The sequence below is a fragment of the Chelonoidis abingdonii genome, chromosome 17, assembly GCF_003597395.2.
Source record: "Chelonoidis abingdonii isolate Lonesome George chromosome 17, CheloAbing_2.0, whole genome shotgun sequence".
NCBI classification, from domain to species: Eukaryota; Metazoa; Chordata; order Testudines; family Testudinidae; genus Chelonoidis; species Chelonoidis abingdonii.
Genome location: NC_133785.1, coordinates 3,598,474 through 3,614,914, shown reverse-complemented (window position 1 = coordinate 3,614,914; position 16,441 = coordinate 3,598,474). Strand labels below are relative to the sequence as shown.

Sequence of the window (16,441 nt, the reverse complement as noted above, 5' to 3'; positions counted from 1 at the left end):
CCCCCCCCTTTATGTTTTAAATAAAGGGCCAAAGATCCTGTAAAAGCAAATACGCGTTTTACCTTAGGGCTGCCTACAACTAATTACCAGCCACATATGTAAGGGTCTTTTCCCAAACAAATTTTCGTCGACAAGCCAGAGATAACTATAACGAATAAAGGCTATATGAAGAGCTTCTTGGTCCAAAGCTAAGAAACTGTCGTAGAACACTTATACGGAAATGTAAGAACATCCAAAAGGTTTGCCCCTAAAACAGCATAGTTAAGCAGCAAAACTTAAGTGAGACAAACCTAGAAAGGAAATAAATCTGGCACTCCTGGTTGCCTTGTGAGTGGAACCGGGGGGTTTAACCTTGCATCTACTTGGAGGACAGGAAAAGATCGTAGCAGTTAATAGATTTTGAATAGTGGCCAACAAACACCTCATAGAATTCAACTTCTTTGTATGTACCTTCCTAGCAGTCACTTAGTGTCCAGGAAATAGGAACCTAAATTTTAACTTTAAAAAAGGAGAAAAACCAAAGAACGGGAAACAACCTCTAAAAAGAATTGGAAACCCTTCCCATTATACATCATAAAGAACAGAGAAATAACCCAATTTCCTTACAACACTAGTTGTGTATAGTGCCATCTTGTGCTTCTTCCTTGTGGTAACAAGGACTGTGCATAAAATCCTCTCCACTGAAGTCAAAAAAATGATCAAAATCCCTTCCAAACAGCTCTAGAAATAAGAATAACTGTTTACATAAAACATTAAGAGAACAACAGAACACAGAAGAAAGAAAACCACCAACCCAACCCTGAATAAAAAAGTAAAATAAAACACAAAAATAAAATCTCCCACACTAAATAAAAAAATGCAAATCCAGTCGTTGCTTTCGCCGTAGATCATAAGCAACAAAGCGGAAGATCAGCAAATCTAGCCCCCTGCATTGAGGCAGACCAGTAACTAGATATTTGTCCAAATCTCTCTTAAAAACCCCCAGATGGGAGCCAAAACTTCCCTGAACCATCCAGATTAACTGTCCTTTAGTTTAGAATGCGTTCTATGATCCAACAAATCCGCGCAGATAACCATGATTTTACTTACTGCATGAAATGGAACAATGACACGGACTCTAAACACCTTAAAGTACTGAACCGGTACCCATCCCTTTATCTTTTTTTTTTTTTGTCAGTAAACTCACCAGCCAATTTTTTTTAAAACTTTCTAATCGGCCAGTTGGTTTTATATGTATTATTTAAAAACCTTACATTTTTTTCTCTCTGGAGGTAATGCCAATTTGTCCACATATTCCAAATTGCACCAGATTGGACACGACAACAGCTGGCCTCACACGTGACAGAGCAGAAAATGACTCGCGTCTACATACTACTATCTACCTGAGCGAAAGGTAGGGAGAGAGAATCTAACCCCACCCGCCAAGAGATCTCTTGCGACGTTGCGCTAGAGGAGCTGGAGGACATTTGCTGTTCCACTCCACTCTCATCGATTGGTTGTGAGAAACGGACTGAACAAACCTTTCGTACCATTTGTAAGACGCCCACAAAGAGTTACACCATATCCTGACCCGGACACGATCGAGTGGTCATTAATACATGTCAAGATGTAAACTGATTCAGGAAATTTGTTCCTGAAATCACTTGCATCCAGAATATCCCATTGTCCTGCGTAAAGGCAAATTATTCTGAACAGAATAAGCCACTCCCTCCAGATTTTAGTCGGGATCAAGAAGTCGACGCTCATTAGATATAATATGAATGAGATTGTAAAACTTTTTGCCTCTCCTTGACGTACAAATAAATAAACTCCCAAACGGTCCTCCACTATAGCCACTGACGCAACATGGTTTAATCAACAGAGGTACAAAAGGGAAGACAATAGAAAGAGAACAACTTTGAACAAACATCGTTAAATAAAGTTTTCTAGGAGAAGGTTAACAAAACCAACCATTGCGTCCGATCATAAAAACCACATACCATCACATCTTTGGTAGCTTTAAAGTGTCTTTTTTGACACCTTGAAAATTTTTCTTCTCAATTAAAGAAAAAAGATATGGGAGGAGTACAGAACTTGAACACGTACACTTCATGTTTTCTATACGCCAAGATATAACAAACAACATACTTTAAATTATTTTTAAACGAAGTGACAGATAACAAAGATTGGAAGAAAAGTTAAGTATAATATAGAATGATTGTTCAAAAGAAGTAGAAATCTAAAAACCGAAGCAATTAGTAACTCACTTTTAACAGAAAACCTGGAGTACTCTGCAAACACTAGAACTGGGTAACACTACACAATCCACTGCAGTAGCATTTGCATAACATGAAAAGTACTGAAAACGGCACACTAACTTTAGTGTGCGCTGTCTACGCTAGACTTTAAACTAATTTACGGCGGAAACCTAGAACCTTGCACCTCCACACAACAAGCCCTATATCGAAAAAGGGATTGGAAACGGGTGATTCTGATTCCCCACGAGGGAGAGCCTGAAACCTTCGGTTATGCATTGATAGGGTATTGTCCAGCAATTCAGTATGGCCCCGGGACTATCCCACAGTCACCAATGACCCGGCCCGGACAGAAACGAGCGGCCACTAGCCAGTAACAGAAAAAGCCCGCGCGAACTTAATCATTCCTTTGCCCAGCGGAAAGCAGCTCAGACAGTGACAGCGACAAGTAACATTACATCCTAGAAGCGCAAAAAGAGCTCAGCATGGACTGCACGAGGACTGGGATCGAATCAAACTGGGTTGGGGAACTCGTCACAAACCTCCAAAAGACGAAATGAAAAAATATTATGAAAACTATTCCACAGGCCATGAGCAAGAGCCCACACCAGGGGATCATAACAGGCGGAAGTAGGAACAACAAGCCTACTAGAAAACCAAGAAGCAACGAAACCAGGCAGGGCAAAACACTGCTCTAGGGGGGGGCGAGCTCATGGCAATTCTAGGTCTGCAACCACGCCCACCACCGCGGTCCGAGGGGGGGAGACACGGCCATGCTGAGGATCTGCAGATGAAGAAACGAAAGGAAGAGAGACAGCTGCCAAGAGCACACAGCACTCCAGCTCCCCAACAGCCAGAGCGTTTCTCACCCTACGAATACTCCCCAACACACCAGACAATGAACCAGAAGAACCTCTGGGAGGACGAATAAAACATGTAACAAGCGCTTTTAATGATGAATTGGCCCGAGATGGGATCATTGCGGCCAGTACAGTACGGAAGCTAAACATCTAACAGAAGCGGAAAAGCCTCAGGACATCTCCATGAACGCCCTGGTCCAAAGCCTTTGCAAAGGTTGGGCAGCGCGCTATTCCATCTCCAGCGTAGACACTTGACACGCCATGCATTGCAATAATCGGATCCATGCTGACAAAGCCTAAGCGCGAAGTCCCGGGGATGCGCATCAAGCAACAATCCATCTATCTCCGTTACCCAGGAAGTGAAACGTCATGGTAACCTGTTGCAAAGCAGCAATCTAAGAATGGACAGAGAGCCATTCCACGCCTTTGGCCGTGCCTAAATAATCCCCTTGATTAGCCAAGTGGAGAAAAAAGGGGGGGGGGCAATGGCACTGAGCTGTCTGATTTGGCAGCAGACTCCCGCCCCAGCACAGTGAGAGGGAAAAGGGCAATATTGCCATGATACCAGCCAGGGGGCCTGCGCTGCCGTAACAGAAAGGACAGCACCACGGACTCTTGCTATGAAGGCAGGCCGAATAGATGAAGCTTCAGAAGACAAAAACAGCTTACCATGGCCACAACCACTGCGCTGCCAGACCTGCAACTGTACGAAACACCAAAGCCCAGCACTCAAATAAGATCAAAAGGTCACCTTGTAGTGAAAACACGTGTCATTAGTGAATATAGTTTTCACGGAAAATATACCAGTTCTAAAAGGTATTATAACGTCTCTCCCTTTTTCCCTCCCCTATCAGCTCAAAATTTCAACCCCCCACCTCCCGAAGCATATCTCAGATAAACGGTGGAAAAAAGACACTAGAAAAGAATTTCCGAAATCAAGGAAGACCCGCATGAAAGAGCTCATCCCGGAAAGAGATAGGACCGGATCAAAGTACAGGAAGAGCGAGAGACGAACAACAGAGACAAGCGAGAAGGTGCACAGAAACAGACAGGCCGGATCAACCTAGGTCGCTGCAATCAAACGACATCCCGGCGTAGTGGAGCTCAGAAACCAGCAGACACAGAGTGCCAATGCCAGCCTTGACACCCCCCCCCACGATTTCCGAGCCTCATGCCAGACGATAAGACCGGAGTAGCCATGCACCTCTCAATCCCCCCATGACAGCCCAACCAAAAGGCCGTATAAATTTTTTTTAGTGGCCTTTTCCTCCTCCTACTATCTTCCAAACACACTGGGCTACTTTGACAGTCTCGCCTCTTTTAACAATTATAATAAAGAATACATTTTTTAAACGAGAGTGACTTCCTTAGGAAGCAAGCGGTAATCGAAGGGAGGGTGGGTGCTTACAGGTAATGATCAATCAAGGGGGAAGGAGTTTATCAAGGAGAAATAAACACAACAGTCACACCGACCCTAGCCCGTGATGAAACTGTTCTCCAAAGCTTCTCTGATGCGCAATGCTTTGTGGTGCTCTTCTAATCGCCCAGTGCTGCTGCGCTAATCAGCAGCAGATGATTGCCTCAGCCTCCCACCCCGCCATAAAGTCTCCCCCTTACTCTCACAGAGTTGGTGGAGCACACAGAAAGCAGCATAACAATGGGGACATTGGTTTGGCTGGAGTCTGAGCGAGTCAGTAATGTGCGCAGCGCACCTTTAAACGGCAAATGCACAATTCTACCACCATTCTGCAATGCTCAGCTGTAGTTGAACACCCTGACTATGTCCAGGCTGCCTGTGTCTGAGCTTCATGAGCCATAGCATCAAGGGTAGGCTGGAATCCCCTAGGATAACTACAAGCGTTTCCAACATCCCCACTGTTAATTCTGGTCTGGGAAGTAATCCCTTGCGCAGCGTTTAAACAGAGTAGTGTTCCTGAAGACGCGAGTGTCATGAACCCTTCCCGCCATCCCACGTGGATGTGGTGAAACGTCCTTGTGATCTACCAGTGCTTGCAGCACCATGGAAAGTATCCCTTTCCGTTTATGTACTGGGTGCCCTGGTGCTCCGGTGCCAAGATAGGGATATGGTTCACCTATCGCCACCACAGTTAGGGAATCCCATTGCAGCAAAGTCACCACTATGACCTGGACATTTCTAGAGTCACTACCTTCCATAGCAGCAGCTTAATGATTGCTTTGGCTACTTGTGTCACAGCAGCCCCACAGTAGATTTTCCAACTCCAAATTGATTCCCGCTGACCGGTAACTGTCTGGCGTTGCAAGCTTCCAGGGCTGCTCTCATCTTGTGTTCTGTGGCGTTTCAGGGCAGGGGAAAGCAAGTCACAAAGTTCCAAGAAAGTGCCCTTATACATGCGAAAGTTTCGCAGCCACTGGGAATCATCCCACACCCGCAACGCTATGCGGTCCCACTAGTCTGTGCTTGTTTCCCTGGCCCAAAATCGGCATTCAATGGCTAGAACCTGCCCCATTACCAGTAGGATCTCCAAAGCGCAGGGGCCCGCAGTTTGACAGAATTCTGTGTCCATGTCCTTATCGCTCTCGTCGCCACTCTGCCGTAGCCACCACCTCATCTCCTGGCTTTGCAGGTCCTGGTTCAGCACTGACTGCCCGAGAATGCACAAGGTGTTTAAAACGTCCATGATTGCTGTCTTGAGCTGAGCAGGGTCCATGCTTGCAGTGGAATGGCATCTGCACAGTTCGCCCAGGAGAAAAGGTGTGAAATGGTTGGCTGCTGCTGCTTTCACGGAGGGAGGGGTGAGACTGTACCCAGAAGCACCAGCGGCAATGTTTTTGCCCCATCAGGCACTGGGATCTCAACCCAGAATTCCAATGGGTGGGGGAGACTGCGGGAACTGTGGGGTAGCTAGGAGATAGCTACCCACACTGCAACGCTCAGTACATGGATGCACACCGCCTAATTAATGTGCTTAGTGTGGCCGCGTGCACTTGACTTTATACAATCTGTTTTTAAAAACCGATTTCTGTGAAATCGGAATAATCCCGTAGTGTAGACATACCCTAAGTGTTAATTTTGACCTTTATCCATCAGGCAGCTTTCTTTTCGCTTATAATGTAATTCAGTTGATTGTTAATGTATTTGTTCTGGTTCAGAAATATGAACAAATTATAGAAATGCAGGACTGGATTATAGCTCAATCCCTTTGAGTTTTTTAAATGTATTTACTCTGAATCAGTATCTTAGGGAATGTCTACACTAGAAATGCTGCAGTACCACAGCTGCAGCGCTGAAGCTGTAATTCTATAACATAGATACTACCGTGATGGAAGGAGTTCTTCAGTCACTGTAGTAAATCCACCTCTCCAAGAGCTGATAGCTAGTTTGACAGAAGAATTCGTCCTTTGACCCTATACTGTCTATGCTGGAGCTTAGGTCGGCTTAGCTACATGTCTCAAGCAATATAGCTAGGTCAACCTAGCTCTCTAGTGTAGACCAGCCCTTAATCGAGGGGTGGGCAAACTTACTGGCCCAAGGGCCACATCTGGAAATAGAAATTGTATGGCGGGCTATGAATGCTCACAAAATTGGGGTTGGGTGTGGGAGGAGGTGAGGGTTCTGGTTGTGGGTGCAGGCTCTGGTTGTGGGTGCGGGCTCTGGAATGGGGCCAGAAGTGAGTTCATGGTGCAGGAGGGTGCTCAGGGAGCTCCGGGCTGGGGTGGGGGAAAGGTGTGCCAGGGGCGGGGAGGGGAATGAGGGCTCTGGCTGAAGGTGCGGGCTCTGGTGTGGGGCTGGGATGAAGGGTTTGGGGTGCAGGAGGGTGCTCTGGGCTGGGATCGAGGGGTTCAGAGGGCAGGAGAAGGATTAGGGGGTTGGGGCACGGGGAGAGGCTCAGGGGTGCAGGCCTTGGGATTAAAACGACTGGCGGGCCAGATTTGGCCTACCGGCCATAGTTTGCCCACCTCTGCCTTAATCACTTCTTCAGCCCAGTATGCTGCTACTATGACTTCAAGGAATCTTTCTTTTTAAAGTTATGCCACTTCATTCAGGTTTTATTGTTTTTTCCACCAGCTGCTCTGTCTTCTACCAGCAGCACAATTGAGGGGGCAGGTGTTTCAGCCTTGGGTGTGGCACAATTCAGATATGATGGACCTTAAAATAATTTTGTTGAGTGAAGATGAGAAAAGAGCACAACAGTTTTACAGTCCTTAAATTGTAAACGTAAGTGTATATTCTGGAAAATATACTGAGAGAGGTTGCACTTTTACAGATTTTTGATGTCTGCTTTTATATATATCTTTTGGGAAGGGCTAGAAAAAATTATAGGACACCTGTTAAATATAGGAGTGAATATCCTAGCCAGAGGTAGGTATAGAATGGGAGGAGATGTGCTTTGGTGCACCAGCAAGGTCCTGTGGTTCCACCAAGCTTTTGATGAGAAACAGTCTTTTCCCTCAACTTCAGTTCCTAGGAAGGGAAGAGTGCTGGTGCTGGGATTCTTATAAGGGTTCTGTTTAGGCCGAGGTGGGCAAACTTTTTGGCCCAAGGGCCACATCTGGGTATATAAATTGTATGGCGGGCCATGAATGCTCAAGAAATTGGGGGTTGAGGTACAGGTGAAGGTGAGGGCGCCCACTTGGAGTGTGGGCTATGGGGTGGGGCTGGGCATGAGGAGTTGGGGATGCAGGAGGGTGCTTCGGGCTGGGACCAAGGGGTTTTCAGGGCAGGAGGGAGATCAGGGCTGGGGCAGAGGGTTGGGGCATAGTGGGATCCAGGGGTGCAGACTTACTTCAAGCAGCGGCATGTCCCCTCTCCGCCTCCTACACGGAGGCACGGCCAGGTGGCTCTGCGCGCTGCCCCATCCTCAGGCACTGTGGTTCCTGTCCAGTGGGAGCTGCCGGGGTGGCACTTGGGGCAGGGGCAGCGTATGGAGCCCCCTGGCTGCCCTTACATGTGGGAGCTGGAAGGGGGACATGCTGTCACTTTCGGGAGCTGTGCCGAGTAAAGCAAGCCCTCGACACTGCTCCCCAGCTGGAGTACCAGAGCGGGGCAAGCCCTGGACCCCGTTCCCCAGCAGGAGCTCAAAGGCCAGATTAAAATGTCTGAAGGGCCAGATGCAGCCCCCGGGCCATAGTTTGCCCATTCCTGGTCTAGGCCCTGCTTATGGTTCTGTCTTCTGGCTAGCAGGTGTCTGTAATTTTCATGCTTTCCCCAGCCTTGGCTGCTGGAAGGGTTTCCTTATCTTCCTTCCTGTAACTTCAGAGCCTCCTGGCCGTTCAGCTAGGGTCTGTGTGGAAGGGTTGTCTGTGTTATGCTACTCTTCTCCCAGAGTTCTAGCTACTGTAAGAGTCATGGTTACTTGTTCTAATGCAGTGGCTCTCAAACCTTTTTACTGGTGACCCCTTTCACATAGCAAATCTGAGTGTGACCCCACCCCCATACATGAAAAACACTTTTATAATGGTGTTAAAATATATAAAAATGCTGGAGGCAAAGTGAGGTTTAGAGTGGAGGTTGAGAACTTGCAAACCCCCCGGTGTAATAACCTCGTGATGCCCTGACCCCCAGTTTGAGAACCCCTGTTCTAATGAATCTATTGCTCACTTAGTTTGGTTTCTCCTTTCCCATGAGTAACTCCAGTACCAGACTACTGCTGTTTTGAGGTTTCTCAAGCAGCAGCAAAGTGAAATCAACATGATTCTTTCCATGAGAGTTTCACCATTGCCCTCCAGGGTTCTGAAAAGCAGTAGTGAAACCCACTAAAGTCTTCACTGGCTTTCATTCTGCTGCTGCTTGACAAAGCAGTGAGCATTAACAGAGGCACTTAGTCTGTCTGCAGACTCATAACCCAGTAGTACAGCTTTCTGTGTGGTTTACTTTTTTGGAAGTTTATCAATACATCTATAAAGGTAGTTTATTAATAATGTTTAAATTAAAGTTTTAATTCTACAGAAATGGATGGCTTTCTCATAATATTTAGAGGAGGGAGAGTGCTCCATTTTTTCTTCTCTACATTGATTTTTCCCTAATGCTGGAGTTAGCACTAAGCTTTGGAGGGAACACAAGTCTAAACCCCTTCATTTCTTGTTGTATTGTGATGGGGGAAGGGTTTCAAAGCCATCCCTCCCCAAAGCAAAAAATCCTAAATCATAAGAATTCAGTGTTTGCTGGCTGAACATTTTGTCTTAATGTGGGTGAAGTACTGTAGCTGACTGTGCTTGCTTCCCTGCTAAATGCTTACAAAATTGCAGTTTAAAATAGTGTATGGCAATAGGTGGTAGGGAGAGCCGTAAGGACACCTGAATTTTGGTATTGCATTTTGGACTTTGACAGCAGTTGATTTTACAACTGTGTGAACGTTGCAAATTGGTTGACATGGGTACAGTAGGGCATGGAGTGTAAAACTTTCCCGAGTCTTGTTTCAAAGCTTTTCTCTTTAGTATTGAATAGCTTTCTAACTCAGTTCTTGAAAGTTGCATGAAGTATGCTCTATGCTAGATTTTTGTTCATTTTGTTATGCCTGTAATCTTAAACTTGGTATTGTTTTTTTCAGGGATTCAGAAATATTGGGTCTGAGGCTGTGTTTAAGTCTTCAGTTTTAAACATTATATGGTTAATTCTGGTTTATTGGTTAAAAACACAAAAAATAACGCCCCCTCCCCGACTGTATTGTAAATAATTTCTTATCTGACATGAGCATACCACACCACATAATGTTTTCATGTTTGATCAGATTTGTTGTTTCTTAGCAGTAATATGGTAACATCTTCACAACTGCACCCTGTTCCAAGAAGAAAAAAGTGTGTTAAGCAAGGAGTGTGCTGTAGAGGTGGGGCTAAAATACAAGAGTTTCTATCAACATGCAGAGGCTGCAGAGAGGAATCAGCTAGAGATTCCAGCCAGAAGGTGCAGCTGCAGAAACAGCCAAAGCAGGGGTTCTGGGGGGAGGAGGGAGGGGGAATGGAATAAAATGGTGGCCACACCAATCCCACTGTACACTCAGACCCAAACTGTACAGGGGAGCAGCTGTAGAAGCAGCCAGAGGAAAGACCATCAGATGTTCAGAGAACTTTCTACAGTTTTGACTGGCCTTTGTGCCTTGTGCTGTTCAGCAGTTTGTCCAACTCTCCCTCACAGTCTCTTAACTCAGCTTTACTCCATATCTGTCCTTACCCTCATCTTGTTCCCCTTTCCTACCTTCACATTTCTTGCCACTTTATCCCTTCCTAACTAAACCTACTGTTCCCTCCCCTCCACTCCCTGAAAAAAAAATCTTGGAACTGATATAACATTTTTCAGAGTAGCAGCCATTTGTTGTCATCACATGGTTTACTTTGGTTGTGTATAGGGTAATCAGATGTCCTAATTTTATAGGGACAGTCTCAATTTTTGGGTCTTTTTCTTATATAGGCACCTATTACCCCCGACCCCCTGTCCTGATTTTTCACACTTGCTGTCTGGTCACCTTAGTTGTGTGTTATATGACGCATACAGGTTATATTAAAATATTAAGTTTGCAAAGTAAAACACTGAAAAGTTAGGAAATGCCAGTATTAAGGTTTCCTTAATTCAGCCCCCCTGTGTTTGTGCGTTATGATACAGCCATGACAAAGTACTATTTTTTCCACTATGCTCTGGGGAAATCAGGGTTGTGTACTGAAGAAGGTTGTTTTCTGTAGGGTCCTTGCCTCGTTTATTAGAAAAGTTGGGAAGTGTGTAAGACTGAAGTAGGGACTGGAGGAGGACTGTCTCATAATTAAGGCCGATAAATGCTTTCCTGGAGAACTGGATTTGTTCCCTGCTTCTGCCGCAGAATTCCTGTGCGATGCTAGGCAAGTTACTTCTCACAATTGTGTGTTCCTCACTTTCTGGGTGCCCATCTTGAGACTCTGTGGTCAGACCTGCAGAAATGTTGATCACTCCAGAGGCAATTGAAGTCAATGGAAAGTGTGCTTTGAACATATGAAGTACTACATAAATGCTGAGTACTTTGAAAAATCAGGTCCTGGGTATCCCAAATTGGTTAATGTTTGGCAAAGTATAAGGAACTTAAATCAAGGTCTTACAATGGGAAGTTTTGGGCAACCTTAATAATAGTCGTTACCAACTCCACTTATAGTCCTTTCCCCCCCAGCCTGTCTTATCAATTTTGATTGTAAACTCTTAAAGGCAGGGACCGTGTGCTACTCTGTACCGTGGCTAACATAGTGGGGCCCTATTCCTTGTTTGTCCTGCTATAATAAACGTGGTTAGAGTCTGCATGTGGTCGGATTCGACGCTCTCCATGTCTGGCTTTGGAGTGGGAGTCTCCACGATCTAGAAACTAATAAATTAGGCATGCAAAATACGTGCTGCTTTTGTGCTTTCAGTTTCAGTGTGCAGATAGCTAAGATGATTTTTGCACGATTAGAGTTGACTGTGCAATCCTGATAACTATGGCATAAGCAAAAATCAGGACTGTATTTATGCACCTAATTTTTTTTAAACATGAGTCCCAATATCAACTCTGCTTGAAAAAGGTATAATTCTGGGCTAGGATGGGAGGGAAGAAAGAATAGTATAAACAAAGTAATAAAATATGAGATATAGTTCTCCCTTGATTGAGGTTTGTTTGCCATGTTAGGAAAATCTTCTATAATTGCCTGCAGACCATACCAAACTCTAGCTTGGCATCTTGGTTTATGAGAGCCCAAAGATAAGAGTTCTGATATTGTTGTTGTTCACTTCCAGTAATATGCACACAGTCTACAATAATTTCTGTGTGTACATGAAGAGCTTATTTTTTAAATATTAAAAATAATTAAATATAAATAAACAATGTAGGGTAGCAATTAATAAGTAGAGAGTACAGCAATATATATGAAAACATAAACTGGCAATACAGTCTATGAGAAAGACACTTATATGATATTTAATTCAGGATAATGCTGAAATATTTGTGAAATATAAAATCAGCTGCCATTTGGAGGAGAAAGGAAATCTACTGATGCAGGAGTGAGTGTAAACTGAGGGACAGCTATTTGTGATGGCATAGGTATAAACCTCCCTCTCCCAAAATAATTGCTGTAAAATAAAAGCACTTCTGACTGAAACCTGTCAAAGATCTTTTCACTGGAATGGATTTTTTCCAAGGTCCATACAAATTCATTTAGTTTCAGCAAAATTAAATACTTACAGATACTAGCTGGGGCAAAAAAGTATCCTATGGTAGAACCTCAGAGTTACAAACACCTCGGGAATGGAGGTTGTTCCTAACTCTGAAATGTTTGTAACTGTGAAAAAAACATAATTGTTCTTTCGAAAGTTTACAACTGAACATTAATTTAATTTGGTTTTGAAATTTTACTATGCAGAAGAAAAATTCTGCTTTTAACCATCTTTCTTAATTTAAATGAAACAAACACAAACAGTTTCCTTATCTTGTCAAATCTTTTTTTAAAAACTTTTCCCTTTATTTTTTTAGTAATTTACGTTTAACATAGTACTGTATTGTATTTTCTTTTTTTGTGTGTCTGTTACTGTCTGCGTACTTTTCCAAGTGAGGTATGTGGTTGACCAATCAGTTTGTAACTCTGAGAGTCTACTGTAAATAATTGCTTGCCTTATGTGATTTTAAGATTTGTCTCCCCTGAAACAGAAGGATAGGTTATTTGGGCCAAAATTTAAATTGATCTGTTTTAAATGTGAATGTTTCATTTTTTTTGGTAGAGCTTGGATCAGAATTGATACTGAGTCTGTCTACCTGCATACTTTACAGTGGCACAGCTGTAAGGACTCCTATGAAGCTACTCTTTGCCAGCAGGATAGAGCTCTCCTGCCAGCAAAATAAAACCACCCCAACGAGCAGCGGTAGCTTTGTTGGCGGGAGAGCATCTCCCGATGACAAAATGCTGTCCATACTGGTACTTTTTGTTGGTCGGGGTGTGTGTGTGTATGTGTGTTTGTTTTTTTTTTCCACACCCCTGCAGACAAAAGTGCAGTGTAGTCGTAGCCTAACAGCAACGCTAAAATAATAAAATGAACATATGACAGAATAAACCATTTACTAAGTTATCTAATTTCATTTTCAAGATGGCAGGAATTTATTCTAAACAAGTGGTTCTCTACCAGGGGTCCAGGGCCCAATGAAGGGCCACGAGCAGGTTTCAGGGGGGACACCAAGCAGGACCAGTGTTAAACTTGCTGGGGCCCAGGGCAGAAAGACGAGGCCCCATTACATGGAACTGAAGCCTGGGGCCCTGAGTCCCACTGCCTGGGGCTGAAGCTGAAATCTGAGCAATGTAACTTCACCGGGGCCCTTGTGGCGTGGATCCCCAGGCAGTTCCCCTGCTTGCTACCTGCTAATGCCAACCTTGACTTTTATATGCAGAAAACCAGTTATTGTGGCACAGGTGGACTGTGGAGTTTTTACGGCATGTTGGTGGGGGCCTCAGAAGGAAAAAGATTGAGAACCCCGTTCTAAACCATGTTTTAAAAAATATATATATAATATTCACCCTCTGAAATTCTTCAATACATTCAAAATATAAGACTATCAAGTTAATGTTTAATGATACTGTGTAGTTGGACCTGGCATAGAGATTTTCCAACAAAGGCTTCAGATATCAGTATGTGTACACTGCTCTAAGCCTAGAAATTGTGACTTAAACAGAATGATTATACTAACAATAAAAGACATCAGTGCACATTATGGCACCCTGGAATGCAGATTTTTTTTGTTTTGGTATGGTAAGACAAATAACTATATTCCAGATACTGTGAAATAGTTAAACATTTATTACCGTATATACTTGTTCATAAGCCGAATTTTTTAGTAAAAAAGGGAAGCACCAGAGAAGGGGGTCGACTTATGAACAGGTATAGAGAGGGAGAGGTGGGACACAGCCCCTCCCCCCAACAGAAGAAGAAAGGAGAGACAGCACAACCAGAAGAGCCAGAAGCGAAGAGGTGGGGCCAGAGTCTCTCGGCTTCTGGCCACACTGCTCTCGTCCCAGCCTCCGAAGCAGCTACAGCTCCGGGGCTGGGAGGCCGAAGCCATGCTGCTCGGCCCTACCTCCAGAGCAGGCTGTGGCCGCGCTGCCCGGCCTGCTGGAGCACGCTGTGGCTGTGCCGCCCAGCCCGCTGGAGCATGCTGCAGCTGCACTGCCTAGCTTGCCGGAACAGCTCCAGCCAGGCCAGAGACATCTTCCCCTGGCCCTCCTCAGATAAGGTGGGAAGGGGTGGGATGGGGAGAGTGTGGGGGTCTCGGGCCAGGGATGGGGTCATGTGGGGGGTGGTCACAGGGGTTACTCCTCTGACCCTCATCATCTTCCTCTCCCTCCCCCGCCCTCCAAATTTCCCCACCAGTTGCTGTCCCGGCCCTCCAGGGTAAGCAGCTGGCCCACCAGGACACTTTTGTTTACTTAGGTTTACTCCGTGCCTGCAGGCACTCGAGGTAAATAAACTTTCTTGGCCTGCCAGAGGCTTATCCTGATGGCCCGGGAGCCAGAGTTTGCTGACCCCTGAATTATAGGATCGGTTTATGAATGGATCATATAAAAATTCCATTTTTACTTATCCATCTTGGGGTCGGGGGGGGGGGTCAGCTTATAAACGAACTGGCTTATAATCAAGTATATATAGTAGTCTCAGTGCTACTGTATTCAAAGTGACCTGTTATACCTGTTACATATGACAGCGTCATGTGGTATATTTTTCAGCGGTCCAATAATTAGAAAGCTCTTTTTTTCTCTTGTCTGACTTGTGGGGGATTTCTTCTCTCTGTGTGCAATTTGAAGCCTTTTGGAATCAGAAAGTAGTTTTCAGATTACTTGTTTCAATCTGCCACTGAAACTCTCTTCATTCAAAGCTATAGGAGAACTGCTTCAGGAGTCAATGTTAATTTAAAGGCAGCTTGCAAAGAATAATGAAGGAGAGGGTTTTGTACTCCAGTTTTGCCACATTTGCAGTGTATAAAGGTCTGGTCAGTTTTTTTGTGCTTTTTTAATATTACAAATCCAACCATAGAAAGAGAAGACTTTTTACTTTCCTGGTTTTTCTAAGGTAAAAACAAGAACATAAGTGCGGGGGGGAGGGGCGGAAGTGGAAATATTTTTATTTGTAGATCACCTTTATCAATACCTGAGACCATGGTAGTGTCTGTTCCACAGTGACAATGCCCAGAGCTAAAACAACAAATATTGTTATGGTTAAGAAATAAAAATACATAGTTACAGGAAGTTCTTTTGATGCTTCTGTAATTCCTATTAGTGATCATGGAAGTCAGGTATGTGTGTACATGAAGGGGACAGTAGGCTCCTTAGGCTGTTTAAGCTAATTAAAAGCATTCTTTGTTTTTCAAGTTAGAACACAACATAATATACATATGAAACTACTATGTTAAAAGAACATTAAGGTTGCAAACAAAAACACTCAAGTCATGAAATAATAGAACTAAAGCTGCCTGTGCAGTTATAACTGTCGCCTTGTGTCTGTTATGATCACCTGCTATTTTTCCTGAGAACCCTGGCCTTATTCAATGCGCAGTTTGAAAAGTGCTTGAGGCGTGACAACTGCCTATTCTAATCATTTGGCCCCATATTTCATTTACTGCACACCATCCAGCTCTTTCACTAAATAAGGAAAGTACTTTTCAGATGGTTACCGGGCTAGCAGTACCTCTGTCCCCTTTCTGGTCTTTGAGGGCACTCCTTCAGGTCTAAAGTGTCATGCCTTTCCTATCACAGGATGGAATCTGCACTTCTCCCACTCTGTCCGGGCTCTGAGCTACAGTACTCTGTGTATAAACTGTGCTTACCCAGCCAATCCAACTGTGTTTGGACACCTGCGGTTCTTCCCTTCAGAAGCCTGTAACCACTGGTACACAGTGATAAAAGAGGCTTCTTAAAACTAAAGTATTTTTTATTTTAGTAAGTACAGAGCATAAGAGGGGGAAAAAAGGATTTTAAAACAATCTACACCAGTGGTTTTCGTTCTGTGGTCCATGTACCCCTGGAGGTCCACATTCTATGTCTAGTGGGTCAGCGAAGGGTGACTATGAAAATCAAGTGACAGATCCCCAAAAGGCATTCAGTTTTTCTGATCAAGCAAAAGTACGTGAATACCCCCTCCTACTGGTCAAAACCTGAAAGTCTTGTCGGTACTATAAAAGCTCACAGTTTAATGCCCTTTTTCACGCTGCATCAGATGCTGTGCCAGGCATGTGTAACATTTATAGTTGAATTCTATTCCATCAGTTTTTTCAGTTTAAGGCAGGGGCGGGCAAACTTTTTGGCCTAAGGGCTGCATCGGGTTTCGTAAATTGCATGGAGGGCTGGTTAGGGGAGGAGGCCATGGCCTGGCCCCTATCTGCTCTCTGCCCCCCCCCCCCG

General features: G+C 44.4%; 1 protein-coding gene across 23 annotated transcripts in view; it reads left to right on the top strand.

The window, feature by feature from the left end:
• The window catches only part of RAF1 (Raf-1 proto-oncogene, serine/threonine kinase), a 134,385-nt gene that overhangs the window by 19,524 nt on the left and 98,420 nt on the right, over positions 1-16,441 (top strand). For 3 of the 23 annotated variants that reach the window (XM_032772556.2, XM_075073135.1, XM_032772554.2), the window contains exon 1: positions 16,006-16,162. The exons of the other annotated variants lie outside the window; for them this stretch is intronic. The gene's annotated coding sequence lies outside the window, so the exon portion shown is untranslated. Of the gene's footprint in view, positions 1-16,005; positions 16,163-16,441 lie in introns of those variants that run through there. 23 annotated transcript variants of the gene reach the window in all.